Consider the following 16,727-nt stretch of genomic DNA (forward strand, 5'->3'; position numbering starts at 1 on the left):
TCTGTGTCTCTAGTCACCTCCCACTTAATAGACTCAAAATCTTGATTTTGAAAAGTGTATCCATTTAGGAATACTGGGTTGAGTTCACCTTTAGACGTAGCTACAGGTCATGTTCTTAGGTACGACTCATTTTAAACTTCATGTAATGAGTCCAAAACCTAAGTTGGCTTTATTGCCACATCATAATGGTAAGAGTAGCTGGCATCACTGTGAGACTCGGCACATGTTATCATCAGACCTCTCAGTGTCCTTGCAAGGTTAGCTCTGCTTCCTCCATTTTACAGGTGACCATCCTGTGGCTTCGGGGGGTCATGTCACACAAGGGCACATAAGTGCGAGCTCTCAAATTCTCCAATCTTTGAGAGCAGATGCTTTTTGTTTTTATCTGTTTTAGCTTTTGCTGATGGCTGGCGATAGGGATTTCTATAACTGGGCCAACTTTCCCTGCCCAGCTATTTGACAAACATTCCAAGTGGACTTATCGTCCTGTGGGTAATATGGGAAATTCTCATTCATTTCATTTGTATCACAGCCTGAAAACAAAACAAACAGGGAACTGCACTCATACAAATATGCATTACATTTTACTAATCAAAAGAAGTCTATAGATTTTTTTTCAGCGTATTTACAAATTTCTTTCTCCTCCATACTTCATTAATTTAAGTGAAACTAAACTAAACTAGTTTAAGTGAAACATTTCTGGTATCAAGACCAAGACAGCTACCACCCAGCTGCTGTTTCTGCCTTCTGGCCAGTCCAGAAGCATTCGCTGACACCTCTCTGGAGAGGGTAAAGGGTTCAATGGGCACAGATGAGTAAGACCCAGGCCATTGGAGCGATAGAGCATGCTCATTAAATAGCAATGGGTGCCAGGCCTCGTCTGATAAATGCTGTGGGAAAGGCTTAGATAAGATGCCATGGGTGTGTGAAGGGAAAGGCCTTTCTGTTGAGGGGCATCAGGCCAGGCGGAAGGATGGGTAGGGGTTGGATAGGAAGACACCGTGAGGAAGGACTTCTTGCTCTGAACTTCTTCCCTCCCATTACTACGGCTCCCATGGATGGCCATTTGTCAGGCCCTGGGCCACACACATTATCCACATCGGAAGTTACTGCTATTACCCACTCCTTTCAGATGAGCAAACTGAAGCTCCAAGGTCACAGGAAAGTTCCAGAAACAGCCTTTGAATCCAGCTCTATTGGAAGCCAGAGCCCCTGCTCTTAGGCTGATTTATCATTTTCAGAGTACTTTCAAATATGTTATCCCATCTGATCTTCCTGTACCCGAAGTTTCTCTATGTCTCACCAGCCTGTTGGCACAGATGAGTCACACTACCAGTAATAACATGAATTTCACTTGCCTGGCCCCTCCACCTTCCCTTGCTCACCCTGGTCCTCCGGCCACCTGCAAAGTCTCACCCACCCCTGGCAGGAGTCCCCAGGGGGATCTATAGTCGCCTTTTCCTTCATCTCCCCCTATTAAAGTTCACTGCCCAAGAAGGCCCCACCCCCTCTGCCAGGTATGGGCCCCCTTTGAGATTCCTTTCCCAGCAAGCGGCCTCCGGATACTCAGTGCCCACAGAGCGGGTACTCCATCATCGCCCCTCTGTGATCCTCGGTTTCCTTATCTGGGAAAGGAGAGGGGTTAGTTCAGTTCCACATATGTACCCTGGACAGCTGCTGGAACTGAAGGAATCAGGCAAGGCCCTGGATAAAACACATAAGCAATTACATCCCTAAGCCCCAAGTGTGTGTGTGTGTGTGTGTGTGTGTGTGTGTGTGTGTGTAGTAAGTGCCACGAGACAACCAAATTGTTCTGGGGAAGGGGCATTCCTGGCTTGGGAGAGACCCATATGGTGGACATTCAGGGAGGTCTTAACTCTTAAATAGGCCAGATCCCAGGCTCCAAGCTTTACCAGCATTAACCCATTCAGTCGTCCCCCATAGCCAGTTGGGCAGGGACCAATATTATTCTCATGGGAGAGACAAGAAAACTGGGGCGCAGAGAGGTGAAGTCACTCTCCCAAGATAATACAGCTCGTAAGTGGTGGATTCTAGCAGCGTTAGGTCTGAAGGACGTGTGATCTTAATTGCTGTCTTCACAGACATGCGACCCGTAAATCTGGACATTGACATATCAGCTCAGTCCTGATGCTTCTCAGCTCCATCCCTTCCTGCTCCATCCCGTCCTGATGCTTCTCAGCTCCATCCCTTCCCTTCTAAGCTTCTTGGGCTAGAATCATACATTGTTCCCCCATCTAAACAGTCAGCTGGGACAAGAATTCCTGGAGCTCACGTAAAGCCATGGGGATTGTCTCCCAACTCATGGAACAAATCAAGAGGACAGTCAGAGCGGTTTCAGTCAGGAGTTCTTCCCCGGTGCAGTTTTCAGAAAACTTGGGAGCCCTGTGTCCCTTGTTCCTGCTGGACCTCACATACGATGGTGTCTGGCTGATCAACAATTATTATAACCAGGAATGTCATCGAGTACTGGCAAGCACTGTACACGCATTGCGTCCCTTAATCCTTATCACCGCGTGTGGCAGGTATCTGATCTCTGTTGTACAGAGATGAGAACCAAGGCTCACAAAAGGGACGTGTCCTGCCAGAGGTGACCCAGACCATAAGTAACCGACCCTTGAACCAAGTCTGACTGCCCTAAAGCCTGTGCTCTTAACCACAACCTGTGTAAGTTTCTTTCTTATTTTCCATTTTCTCAGTGGTTCTCAGCCCAGGCTGCACATTTGAAATGTGATAGTTTTTTCAATACTATGGCTAAACCCATCCCAGACCAATTCAATTGGACTCTCCAGGAGTGGACACAGCTTGAAGATCTCAGCCCTAGGAAATTCTTGGTGCTCCACCAAGAGCCTCAGCTTGACCTGGAACTGAAGGGAGAGTTGGATTGTGGTGAGGGAGAGATGAAGGTTAACAAATTCTTCTCCCCCTCACCTTCCTTCCCATCTCCTCCTTTTCCAGCCCACCCAAGAACTGGCCACCAGATTCCCTCTGAGTCTGAGACCATTGTGCATTTGGGTTAAGATTTCTATGTGGCCCCTACCCCACAGGGTGTCTAGTAAGACTGGTGCATAATAGGTGCTCAGTAAACATTTGGTGAACAAATTCATGAAGAGACCCCTCCAGCCATTCCTTCCAAGCAGATGAGATTGCATGGATCTGTTCTGCAGGAGTTTAAAGAACATACACAATAGGACCAAGACTTGACCACCCTGGCAGGGAGCTATGCTCCCATCAGCCCCACATGAACTGGGTGCCCCTTGCACCACCCCTTTCCCAGCAATATGTATTAACTTAAAAAAAGAAATCCTTTCTAATTCAATAGGTAGAAAACAATCTCGGTTTTGGTTTGAATTTACATTTCTTTGACTACTGGTGAGGATGAACATTTTTTTTTCATATGCTTATTAGTCATTTGTATTGCTTTTTCTGCGAATTGTCTGTTCCCAATTTACTAATTTACAATGAAATATATAACTGCCAAAGGGACCGGATACACGTGTCCTCCAGCCAACACACCAGCTCCCTATAGGCACACCCCACGGAAAGCCAAATTCTAATCAGAACGATGCTTGGTGAGCACAGAATGAAGGGAGGGGTCGGTTATGGGATTCCAGGGTTTACCGGCATCAGGGCAAGCTAGACCTACCACTGGGATCACAGAATCCTTGGCCAGCACATCCTCCCTCTTTCTCTTTCCTCTGCCTCCCTGGCTTCCCAACACTTCTTCAGATGGACTCGTTCTTTCTTTAGAAACGTTACTACATTCACTTAGGGTTCCCTCCTGGTTTGTATGCTTGAACTCTCAAGGCAATCTTCATTCCTAGTTCGTTTGCCTCCTTAGACTGCCTTCTCACTCCTCGGAGATTTACAAAGTGTAGCTGATACCTTGTGTGGTGTCTGCCTTCCTTGCTGTCTTGGAGTGGCCACCTTCTATAAGTAAAAGCAGCTCCAGGGGGTCTGCGAGACTCCACAACGCATTCCACGCTTAGAATGTTCATGTACTTGTGCAGTTTTCAAGACTTGCCTCAGCTTCTCCCAGGGTTGTCTGACCTCCACAAGGTTAAGACCCATTGCCGTAGAGGACTTTGAGAGTGGAGAGGAAGGTGCAATGGCCTGGCCCAAAGAATAAGAACTAGAGGAGCCAGGAAGAGGGGCTCCAGTGAGATATGTGATCTGGAAGGGTGCCTGGAGCAAGAAGGGCAGGAAAGATTTCATTCAAGGACAGGAGGAGAAAGAGGATTTTAGGTGGATAAGGGCTGGGTATCTCTGGCCTAGAATACGCAACAGCCTCCTTCCTGGTGGCCCTCGCCCTCTTTATCCTTCTTTACTCCAGACCTCCAGAGTGACCTTCTTAAACCAAATCTGACCAAGTCACTCCCCTCCTGTAACCCTCCTGTGTCCCCACCACCCATGGGATAAAATCCACATTTCTCAGGACCACACTCAAGGCCCTTCACAGTAAACAACTTTCTTTCCCAGGCTTGCTCCTCTTCCCAAGATGACTACTGGATGGTTGCTGGATATGCCATGCGTGGTCACGGCTCCAGGCCTTTGCTCAGGCAGGGTCTGCTGCCTGGGATGCCCCTCCTAACTTGGCCAATTCCTCCTTATTCTTTAAGACCCAGATCAAATGTCTACTCCTGCTTAAAGTCTTTCCTGAGCCCCCTCCCTCCTTAACACCCTCAGTTTTAGCATTTACCACATTTATGAGAGTGTAACTTTTCCAAGCATCCTCCCCATGAGAACTTTGACATCAAATATTGTGTTTGGTTTACCTGGCATCCTAAGCTCCAGCATGGTACCACATGTCGTAGGGGCTGCATGAGTAACAAGTTCACTATTGTCGACTTGCTCATGGGGAAGCACCGTGCAGGGAGAATCGGGGATCTGGATTCTGGTTCTGGCCCTCTGGGGCCTCACGCAAATCCCTTATTCACTCTAGCCCTTGGGTTCCTTCTCTGTAGAAGGAGAGCATTGGGACATGACTATCTGCAATGCTATTTACTCTGTACAAGGCACTATTCTAGAAATAAACATAAACATTATATAATGTATGTAAATATATCTGATAGCATGAAAATATAGAAACAAAGTCCTTGAAGTTATTTGCAGTCTAGTTCTGGAACCAAAGAACTCTTAGACCTCAAAGACCTTAGAACTCTTAGAACTCAAAGACCTCTTAGAGAGAGGGGTTTTAAATGGGAGGGAGAGGTGTATTTCATTACAAGAAACATTATGCCACTCTTGGCTCCACAGTGGCAGTATGATGAAGTGATGATGTGAGAGGAAGAGCACAGCTCAAATCCCAGCTCTGCAACCCTCCTGCTGTGTGACCTTTATCAAGTCACTTTACTTCTCTGAGCCTTGAAAATTGGAGTTTGTCTCAAAGAGTTGTTGTGAGGACTCAGTTGAACGCAAGACCCTATGAATTCTAGGAATCCTTTCCTTTTAATCCCACTGGACATAAGCTACAGGAAAGGGAGTTTGGACAAGGGACTTCATCTTTCTAAGCTTTATTGTCCTTATCTGCCAAATGAGGGCTGCCAGGAGGGAGGGCTGATTTGAGGTGAGGTGATTTGTGGGTGATTTGTGGGTGCAGAGAACTGCTCTGGGATGTCCCATGAATGTCATCTTCTCTCCCAGCCTGGCAGGGTGGTATAAACCCCAGCTCCATCTTCTTGGGCAGAAAGCTGGGAACAAGAGATTCAGAGCTCTGGAGACAGCTGAGGAGGAAGCATAGTCAAGAAAAAGAGTCAGAGGAAGGCTCTGGAACACGTGATGATTGCCTCTCCCATCAGAAAATGCTCTTAAACAAACAGCAAGTTTCCTCCATTAATAAGGCCTGTGGAATGCAGATGAGATTTTTTTCCTCCTCCTTTTTTGCTGATTAAGTTCCCCCAAAACCCCCTTAAGAATTTTAATAAGAAATGCAAAAATCAACAAAAGTCCAGCAAACCCTTTCCTGTTATTAAATAAAGGGAAAGTAAATATTGCAAATTGGACATATTTCATAAGAGGATGTTTTGTTTGGGCGAAAAAAAACGAGAAAGAAAAGAAAAAGCTATTTGCTTTCTGGCAGCAAATACATGTCTTTGCTGAATTTTGGTTTCAAATTTGATGACTGGGGCATTATTCCTGGTTTGCCTGGAATTCAGGCCTTTTGACATCTGAGGTGAACGTAGCCAGGCAAGCAGGAAAGCCAGGTTTGGGCCATGTTGGGCCTATTCTCCCCTGTCTCCTGTGAGCAAACCAGAGTTCTTCAGCCACCCAGGAAATGATGATTCCGAGCTCAGAGGTGGGGACTTGCAGGGGGTCATATACAAAATCAAAGCAACTTGGGACAAAGAAGAATTCTATGAGAGAGAGAAAGAAACAAAACACAAAAAGATAAGTAAGATATGAGACCATAAAACATACTGTATGAATGCAGCACAGCGGCCCTCCAGGTAGCTGGGTTTAAAGCTACCTCTGTCACTTCTTAGCTGGGTTACCTTGGGTAAATAACTAACTTCTCTGACTCACTTTCCTCACCTTCAAAACGGGGATAAGAAAAGTCGTTACTAACAGAGCTGGTATGAGCAATAAATGAGTGGTAAAATGAGCCAATGCAAGGAAAGTGCTAGGCTCTATATCTATCCCGTATTATTTTGTGTAATATGACAAATGTAAAGGAAGAGGGGGAACGAGAAAAAGCAATAAGATTTTATTTTGCTCTATTTCTTTTTAGTGATTGATAGTTTGCAAAGAACCTTGGTGTTCGTGACTTTACATGCTGGTCACCTCAGCCCTGGGAGATGGGCAAAGTGAGAATTGCCCTTAATTTCCTGTTGGAGTACTCGGTGCTGGAAAGTGGGTGTGGCTCCTCAAAGACACCCATTCAATGTTCTTATATGACCCTGAATTCAGAGAAAATGATGAAAGGAAAGGGAGGGAACGAGGGAGAGAAGCCAGAGGGTGTGGTCACTTCCGGCCATCTCTCTCCCATAGTGCAGGCATATTTTCCCCAGGGCCCCTGCACCTCTTCCTGGTCCCCCTGTCCTTCTTGTGGGGTTCCCATAGCCTCACCTGGTGCTCACTTCTCCCAGATGGGAAGGGCATTCACAGGTGGTGGGACCTTTTGTGGGATGCCAGGAGTTGGACCCCATCAGCCACATTCCCCTAACAGAGTCTAGGACTGTGCTTCTCAGGGCCAGAACCTGTCTCACTTCCTCTGATGACCTTCTCCCAGTTTCCTCTCAGGCCATCCCAGAGTACTGGCAACTTGTCGTTTTCTAGTTTTGTATTTATTTGTTTGCCCAAAGCATCTTTCTGTGCAAACATTAAAACAGATAAAGAAATACAAGTAACTTATCATCTATATTCCCACTCCTATATTTGCTTCTAGTGTTGTTTTTTTTAAGAAATTAAACATAGAGCTAAAGTCCTCTTATTTCCTACCCCACACCCACAGATAGTTAATGGATTTGGTGTTCACCCTTCCTGCTATTTTTAGTTTAGCTTACCTATAGATACATTTAGTATTTTATATTGTTTTGTGTGTATTTTAATTTACACAAATGGCATCATAGGACTCATATTGTTCTGCATCTTGCCTTTATCACCATTGTTTTTTAAATCTATCCATGTTGTTCTGTATGAGTATATAAGAGCTAGTTCATTCCTTTTAATTTAAGATGCACAGTATTGCATTCTATGAACTTTTTAAACCGCACTTTATAAGTCCATTTCTCTAGGGATGGTCATTTAGGTTGTTTCCTTTTTTTAAAATTACAAATCACCAGGCTTTAATAAAGAAAAAAAATGTTGTGTGTGTGTCTCTTCCAACATCTTTGCAAGTTTCTCTAGCAAATTTACCCAGAAGTCAGATGTGTTTGATTGTTAGTCACAGGGCAGAAGTAGACATACCTGTGATCCAGTTCCCCCTCTGGTGCTTACTCCCTGTGTGACGGTGGGAAATTCATTTCCCCTCTCTGAATCTGTTTTCTGACCTGTAAAATGGGTGCATGATAATCCCTAACTCACCCCGTTGTGAGAGAATTGAGACTATTTCTAAAAAGCACCTGGAATTGTGCATATAGTAGGAGTTCAGCTCTCATCATCCATGCTACAAGTTTTTCTGGCAACCAAAGTAGGATTTAAAGGCAATGCCCAACGCTTTGCACAAGGGCCCAGCAAAGCAATGCCTTGGAGGCTTGCCCAGACAACCTCTTACCACATCGTATCAACTATTTCCCCTGCCTAGCCTGATGTCAGCTTGGTAAATAATAGAGCAAATGTACCCCCCCGTATCTCAGTTTCCTCACCTGTAAAATGGGGTAATAGCACCTGCCTTGAACGGCTGTCGTGAGACTTAAAAGCTAGATAATATAAGCAGAGCACTTGTTAAAACTGCCCTTTCCTGCTCACCCTGACCCTTTCACTCTTTCAGTTGTGAAATTATCTGAGGTTCCCACCTCACAGGCAGGGTGAAGCTGGACTAAGTGTTCTTGATTTGATTTTGGTTTCACGGCCCTTGCATTTTCTGTTGCGGATGCTGCGAATAAACACGCGGAGGGCTTGCGAGGCCCCTGTGTTTGTTTTCCTCGCCGGAAAGCAATGTCCTCGAGAAGCTGGGTGGTTTAAATTTGCTAAAATATCTCCATCTAGTGGACTCGCTGCAACACTGCAGGGTTCGGCCCTGTCTGGGAAAAACAATGGGGTGACAGCTGGGGCCGCCCTGCCCTGCTCAGAAACGCCAGTGGCTCCCCATTGTCTACGGGGTGAAGTCCAAAGGCCAAGCCTGGAATTTGAGCGCCGGTACAATCGGGCCCCGCCCTGCCTATCGGACCTTATCGGCAGCTTCGACCTCCTGTCCCCGCCAGGCCCAGCTCCTCCCCGCTCTGGAACCTTCAAGCCCACACCTGCCTGGCACGTGGACCAGTCCTGTGCGGCAGACCCTCTCCCTTCTCCTCTCCATTCTCCCCAGGCTAAACCTCCTTCCAGGCTCAGCTTAAAGGCCACCTCTTCCGGGAAGCCTCCGGGTCTTTCAACCCGTCTAGGTCTTCTGTGACTTCCCACCAACACTTGCTGTCGGTCATTTATGTATTGCCCTATTTAAAGCTGTGTTTTGTCAATGCACTACCTTCCCATATCTGGCCTGATGGGTTAAAATAAATGCAAGCCCCGTTGTCTCCCGGATCTGAATCCTCATGTGGCCTCCACTACTTCCTAGCTCTGAGAACTTGGGTGAGGGAAGGAACCCCAGCTGGGAAATAGAGATGAGGACACCATCTCACAGGGCTGTGGTGAGAATGAAATAAGACAGGGATGCAAAGTAGTCGGCGCATATTAACGCCAAATGAATTGTCCTTAGGGTGGTCAGATAAAATACAGGATACCCTGTCGAACTTGAATTCCAGATAAACAATTTTGGTTTTAGTATAAGTATGTCCCAAACAGTACATGAAGTTTCCGTGTAACATATCACAGACAAACGCTATTGTTCATTTTGTTAGATGTGCTAATGATATTAGGGATATATATGTTTGTGTGTGTGTGTGTGTGTGTGTGTGTATCAGTTCATCCTCACTATTGGTGGATTCTGTACTTGCAAATTCACCTATTAGCTAAATTTTACTTGTAATGCCAAAATCAATACTCACAGAGCTTGGTCATTTGTAGACATACACATGCATACAGCGGAGAAAAATTTGTATCTTCCAATATGAACGCTCTCAGCTGGAGTCGACTGGCATATACTTTCTTGTTTTCAGCTCTCATACCCTAAACAAGTGTGCTTTTTTTGTCTCTTTAGTGCTATATTTTTCTCATTTTTGCACTTTCTGTTGGTGATTTTGCTGTTTAAAATGGACCCCAAGCAGAGTGCTTGAAGTGCTGTGTAGTGTTCCTTAGCCAAAAAGGCTGTGATGCGTCTTACGGAGAAAATAAATACACGTGTTAGATGAGCTTCGTTCAGATGTGAGTTATAGTGCTGTTGGACATGAGTTCAATGCTAGTGAATCAATAGTAGATATTAAATAAAGTGTCTTTAAACAGAAGCACACATAAAACAAGCTTATATATTGATCGGTGTTTGAAAATGTTGTGTCCAGAGACTGGCAGGAACCTAACCCTGTATTTCCCCTGGGAGCAATGGTTCAGTATTCACTAATTCAGTGTTCACAGTGACACTATAGAATTACTGGAATAATGAGAATAATGAGAAATATAGGTATATATATATAATAAAATTTAAAAATTAGAGGTACATACTGAAATACTCTGAGTGAAATTATATGATGTCTGGGGTCACTTTAAAATACTCCAGGAGTGGGATAAAAGTGTGTACATAGAGCATGTAAAAGAAATAAGATACTAAAGGCTGAAGATGTGGAAGTGATGATTTATTAGATAATTCTATTTTATGTATGTTTGAAAGTGACCGTAACAAAAGGTTTAAAATACACATTCAGGAGAAAGTCTTGAGGAAAGACTATTTTATTCAGTAACTTCCGCTCTGTGGGGACCCTCTGTGGGGACAAGGCTCCAGATGACAGCCATCTAAGATTCCATTATGGGGGAATCCCAAGCCCCTGGCTGTGGAGCAGGAGGAGGTTCAGGAGACTGGCTCTAGTCTCAGTATCCCCCTCAGACCGCTCAGCTACCTATGACAACTCACAGTGCCTCTGAACCTTTTTTCTTAACAGTTAAAATATGAAGTTGTACTGGATAACCTGTGAGTTTCCTTTCATTGTTAAAACTCTAATTCTAAAACCAGTATTTCCTAAACTGGCACATTCTGGTACAATATTATATCTCACCCAACTCTCTGTTCCCTGCCCAGTCCATTCTGATACTACTCTTCCTGCTGAAGTTCTCCCTTTTTTGCAACACTAACAGAAAACTATTCTGATTTTGGTTTATCTAAAGCAGGGGTGTCCAAACTTTTTTCAACGTTTTTTATCAAGGGCCATATGCGGTAAAATACACAAACAGCCGGGCCACTCACTCGAGGTGAAGCACGTATTGCCTCACCTGATTTATTTAAGTAAACTAAATATATTTTTGGAATTTTCTGCCAGCCAATTAACAATGGATTGCCGGCCCCAGTTGGCCCGCGGGCCGCAGTTTTGACACCACTGATCTAAAGTCTGAACTCTTCAGCTGAGCCATTTAAGGCCCATCGTGTCTTGAGCTCTTTCTACCAAGAGTTCATAGACCAGTTAAGGAGGACCAGGAAACGGGACACAGAGGAAAGTCATCCAAGGTGGTCTAGGGAAGCAAAAGGAAACCTCCTGGAGGAAGAGATATCTGAACTGAGACCTAAATGGTAACCAGGAATTACTGCTGCAAAGAGAGTAGGGAAGAATGTTCCGGGCAGAGGCAACAGCGAGTTGCAAAGCCTGGAGACAAGAGAAAATTGGGAAAGGTCCAGATTTCAAAGCCCATCACACCTAGTCCCACCCTTCCGTTACCCACCTTCCCCAACTGCCTAGCCTGTATGGTATGCGCCCTGAGGACCCTGGAATTCATATTTGGGCAGGTTTATAGCATTGGACTTCCTACCAGGCCGCCTTTAAAATAACCAAGTCAGGAGAAACTTTGACACTTCCCAACACACTTTGGCTCATCCTTCATAATCCTGGCGACCCATTTTTCAGTAGAGGGAACTGAGGCTCAAAACGATTGTCACGCATTGACGATCACACTGCCAGTGAGCTCGCAAATGCAGATCTGACTCCTGGTCTGTTCCTTTTACTGCACAGGGCAGCCAGCGCACAGTGGTTTGGGGTCAGGTGTGTGCGAAGGGGTGCTTCCTTACGCCCTGCATGCTGCACCTTATACGTATGCATAGAGTAAGCTGAGACCAGCGTCAGGGCTGACTTCAGCAGCCTCATTTCCTCGGGCCGGGGTCGTGTAATAGACTGACTGGTCGCTCAAGAGTCCCATGTCGCCAGGGGCGAGGACTCCGGGTTAAATCTCGAATAACGAGCAACTTCGAACTTCATCTGTAAAATGGGTGGTGAGGGACTGTTGTTAGGATCAAACGAAAACAGCAACTCTGCAGGAAGACCTCCGTATAACACCCGGGAGGACAGGAGAGAGGACGCGCGGCCCCGCTGTGTACTCGAAGGTCGAGACGTACGGAGAAGATTGCTGTGCGCAGGCGCGCTCCGTCAAGACTGGGCGGGCGGCCTCTCGGGCTCTGCGGCTGCGCATGACGCCCGGCTTTGCGGCCGCCCTGCTTGACGGCAGCGGTGTCCGCCCCCCTGGCCGGCGTTGTCAGGGTAACGGCGAGTGCGTGGGGCCGGAGGAGGTAAGATTCTTGGACCTAGGAGCGGGCGGCGTGTCCCGGCGCTGAGCGCTGTGGCCCCAGCACACGGGGCGGGGGCGAGGGTCTGTCAGTCCCAGGAGGGGACGTAGCCTTCTCTGGAAGCCCTCCGGGGCGACACTGAAAAGGCCGGAGACTTTCTCCGGGTTGCACGGCCGGACTAGACTGGGCCGGGGCGAGGAGCTCGGCTTCCTAGTTCTGCCGGAATAAACCCCTCTCCCCCTTCTCCGTGCATCTGCAGTCCTTCGTACTTCTCTTTCTTCCTTCTTTCCGGAAACATGGACGCCTTGTCCAGGGCTGGGGACGTCGAGGTACACCCGGCACCGCCGCTACGCGAGAAGACCTCAGCCGCTGGTGGGGTTGCTGGGGGGTGGGGGGCCCGCGAGGAAACCCGCAAGGGGATGCGTTCAGACAGCTGCGGATTTGTTGAGCCCTTAACGCGTTTTGGCTTGTGTGCCATCATTTATTGCCGTTGCAGCCACCGTCTGGCTAACACTTGCCCGTGGTAGTAGGCCCTGTACTGGGCACCTTCGCACAATTACCCTGCGAATCCTCACAACACCCTCCAAAGGTTTATCGTTTGTTTATGTCTTAGTCTCGGGTTCTAACTTGAAAGATCCCCCGAGGGACCACTGTTTGCCTTGTCCCTTTTATCCCCCTCCCTCCCCTAGCCCAGGAGGTAAGCAGTTGGAGTTTCAAACATTTTTTAATTGGGAGAAGGTGAACTTGCTAGATGGTGGGTATTAACCAGGCTTGTTTGGCAAGGCTGACCCGGGGCACTGGAAAACTAAATGTAGCTTACCTTCCCCGCTCTGTGTTTTGCTTTGTTTTGTTTGGAATAAACAACTGAGCGCCTAACAGGTGTTACCTGCTCAAGGGAAGAATAAAGAGCAAGCCCTGGTTTCGATCGAAAAGTAAATTACTTAATGAACACTGCTGTTGTCTGGAGTCAGGTGTGCCCAGGTTTGGGAAAGGAAAAGGACCCACCTCTTACTGGTGCATAACCCTCAGCCCCCCTGAGTCCTTTTCCTCTTCTGTACAATGGGAAGAGCAACGTCCTTAACCTCAGAGGGTTATTGGGATTAAGTGTGTATGAATAAGCCATCCTCTCACCAGTGGTTGGCGACTTTGGTTACATGTTGAAATCATCTGGGTCCCACCCCAGAATTTCTGATGTAATTGCAGGTAAGGCCTGGACAGTAGGAGTTTTAAAATTTACCCAGGTGATTCTAAGGACAGCCAAGTTTGAGAGCCATTCTTACATGCCACCCCGGGTTAATTTTCTTGATCTCTTTTCAGTTGTCATAACCTGCACTGGCTCTTAAGTCTAAACCAGCCTTCACATCCCAAACTCCCTGACAACTGATGTAGTTGTTCCTCGTTATATATCTTTGTGCTTCAGACATACAGGTCTTTTAGGCCAGTTTTCTTACCTTCCTTCTCTCCCTACCTTACTAACCTCTTACCTTCCCTCAATATGGGGATTTGGGCAAATGACTTGCCCTCTCTAAGCCTCCGTTTCCTTGTCTGTGAAATGAGGATAGTACCACCCGTGTAGCATACACCACAGTCAGTGCCTACTTCAAATGCTGTACCTACCCATAATGGTTACCCTCTTCTAATCTTACATTCCACATCTGGCATCATGCTGTTCTCCTATCATGGCACTAAAGGAATATTTCTTAAATGCCTGTGGCAGTTTTGAACAGTAGTGAATTCAGTCCTTTCTCCCCTGCTTTGCCTTCTAAGTTCAGCACAGGACAACTCTTCCACAAAACTATGAAACTAGAGATCATCTGGTTTGTTCTAGTGAATCTTTTAGATACAGCTTTATTGAGAGATCATTCATATACCATAAAATTCACCCTTGTGAAATGTACAAGTCAGTGATTTTAGTATAGTCACAGAGTTATGCAACCACCATCATCACTGCAGTCTAATTTTAAACATTTTTATCACCCTGAAAATAAACCCTATACCTATTCAGTCACTCCTCATTTCTCCCTTCCCCCAGCACCTGGAAGTCACTAACCTACTTTGTGTCTCTGGATTTGCCTATTTTGGACATTTCATATTAATGGTCTATAATATATGGTCTTTTGTGACTGGCTTCTTTCACTTAACATAATGCTTTTAAGATGCATGCACATTGTAGCATGTATCAGTACTTCATTTTTTTATTATTGCTGAGAGTATTCTATTATATGGATATAGCACATTTTGTTGATCCATTCATCTGTTGATGGAAATTTGGGTGGTTTCCTCTTTTTAGCTATTATGAATAATACTGCTGTAAACATTCATGTACATATTTTTGCACGAACATGTTTTCAGTTTTCTTGTATTTATACCTAGGAATGGAATTGCTGGATCATATGGTTACTCTGTGTTAACATCTGAATAACTTCCAGACTGTTTTCCAGTCCTGTTCAAATTGAAGATGAAGAAACTGGGCTCAGAGACCTTCAGTGGGTTGTGAAGGTCAAATGATAATAATGGCAGCTTCCATATGTGGAAGGCCTCCTATGAGCCACGTTTTTGATGTACATTCTGTCACTTGGGCAGAAGTGACACTAGATCCCGGATTTTGAGGTTTTTGTGAAAAACAGTGTTTTGTGGCAGGAACCCCTCTATCACACACTCTGTTGGAATACAGAGTTCTTGCCATCAAGTATCATAGCTCATTCTTTCTTGTTTTAGAGTAACAGCAATCTGAAAGCAAAAACACTAAATAAACCCGGATTAAAATAATACCTTTTCATTTTTGCTTGTTTGAGAGAATTTAGTTGGAAGTTCTAGAAGTTAGCCCTTTTAAACATTTTCTCTTTAAAAATTCCAAAGGTAATATATACAAGTCGAATACTAACCAGAGGTTAAGTTATAAAAGTGAAAATCTCATAAAAGTCTGAATCATTCCTGTAAATCTCTAGAAAGATCCTCATTAGAGTTCAACATCCTGCCTCAAAATAGCCAAAAGAGCATTGTTTGAGTTTTAGGATAAATTGTGGTTTCTTCAGTTGAATACTAAATGCAATAGTTGGCTTGGATTGAGGAATAAGGCAGCAAATGAAAATCTAGTTAAAATGTTCTTGGAAGAAAAATACCTTAATTGCGGCATACATGGTTTTGTTATGAATGCTGTACAGCAATGTGTGTGTGTGTATAAAATGTGTACAGTCGTGCTCAGTATGTGATTCCATTGAGGGATCTTAGAAATTAAATTATTCTAGCGTTTTGCTGCTTGGAATACTTTGGCAATTCTATGAAGGTTCCAACTTGCTGACCCTTTTTTTTCTTACTTATCTGTAAGATAAGTAACTGATGTAACTGATGTATCAGTTTCTCTAACTCTTCCTTGGTCTATGTTTTTGTCCTCATTTAACTCCTCAACTTCTTTGAGAGGGTGGGTAAAGGTAGCACACATTGGACAAAGCTTTTAATTTATTTTGAATGGTCATGAACCCTTAAAACCACTGACCTTCCTTCCTCACCTTTGGCCACCTTCACTGCTGTGTGAGGCGTGATTACATCCATCGCCCAGTGGAATGCTGCTATTGAGTGCAGGAGGCCCCTCAATAGTTGGTCCTCCTTTTCTCCTTTTGAGGGCTTGGAGCCACATAGGCTAAAGGTGTGTGTGCTATGGCTCCACTGGATCTCCAAGCACCAGATTCTGCTCTCCGTTTAAATCGAGTCCAGACCGGGGAGTGAAACAGGAGCAGATTCAAATCTCCTGTCTCATTCCAGGGCATCCGTCCGCCTGCACTGTTTGCATTTTTTGCTCTTGCGTATGGTTAAGTTTTTCCTAAGTTAAATGCATCAACTGTGGCTCTATGTCTTTATCGCACAATACACTCAACTTTACTTCCTTCCTCTAGCCATTATTGAATGGCAGCCTGTTGTGTGTTAGATGCTTGTTTTGTCTCCTCAGGCTGAGTGCAAAGCCTGGAAGGGAGAGGTACTGACTTCAGCTTCCTTGACTGTCTTGTAGTGCTGGGGGCATAGTAAGTAATCCCACAGTTCTCTGTAACTCCGACATTCAGCAGACCTGGGAGTGTCCAGTGCCCCTACTCCCTGGAGACTTTTACAAAATCTCCCAAACCTGAATCTGTTTCCTCATCTGTATAATGGTGTTGGTAGTACTAACCCCTTTATAATAGCTACAGCAAACACATGCATAGCACTCGGTGTGTGTTAGGTACTCTTCTAAGCAATTTATGGGTCTTAACTATAAGACAGAGTCTATTTTTACCCTTATTTTGCACATGAGGAAACCAAAGCATGGAGAGATTAACTTTTGCCCGCAGTCACACAGCTAGGAAGTGATGAAGCAGATTTCTATCTTGGCACTCTGGCTTTAGAGGGCCTACTCTTAGCCATCACCTATGGAGGTATGCAGTAG

At 45.4% G+C, this 16,727-nt stretch overlaps 1 protein-coding gene across 5 annotated transcripts in view; it reads left to right on the top strand.

Moving 5' to 3' along the window:
• The first annotated feature begins 12,192 nt into the window (after nucleotides 1-12,192).
• The window catches only part of TSEN2 (tRNA splicing endonuclease subunit 2), a 35,100-nt gene continuing 30,565 nt past the window's right edge, over nucleotides 12,193-16,727 (top strand). Inside the window, exon 1 of one of the 5 annotated variants that reach the window (XM_081071984.1) lies at nucleotides 12,193-12,313. The gene's annotated coding sequence lies outside the window, so the exon portion shown is untranslated. Of the gene's footprint in view, nucleotides 12,640-16,727 lie in introns of all 5 variants that reach the window. The other 4 variants (XM_081071983.1, XM_081071987.1, XM_081071985.1 and 1 more) reach the window with 4 other exon arrangements.

This window comes from Rhinolophus hipposideros, assembly GCF_964194185.1.
Source record: "Rhinolophus hipposideros genome assembly, chromosome: 14".
Taxonomy (NCBI): domain Eukaryota; kingdom Metazoa; phylum Chordata; class Mammalia; order Chiroptera; family Rhinolophidae; genus Rhinolophus; species Rhinolophus hipposideros.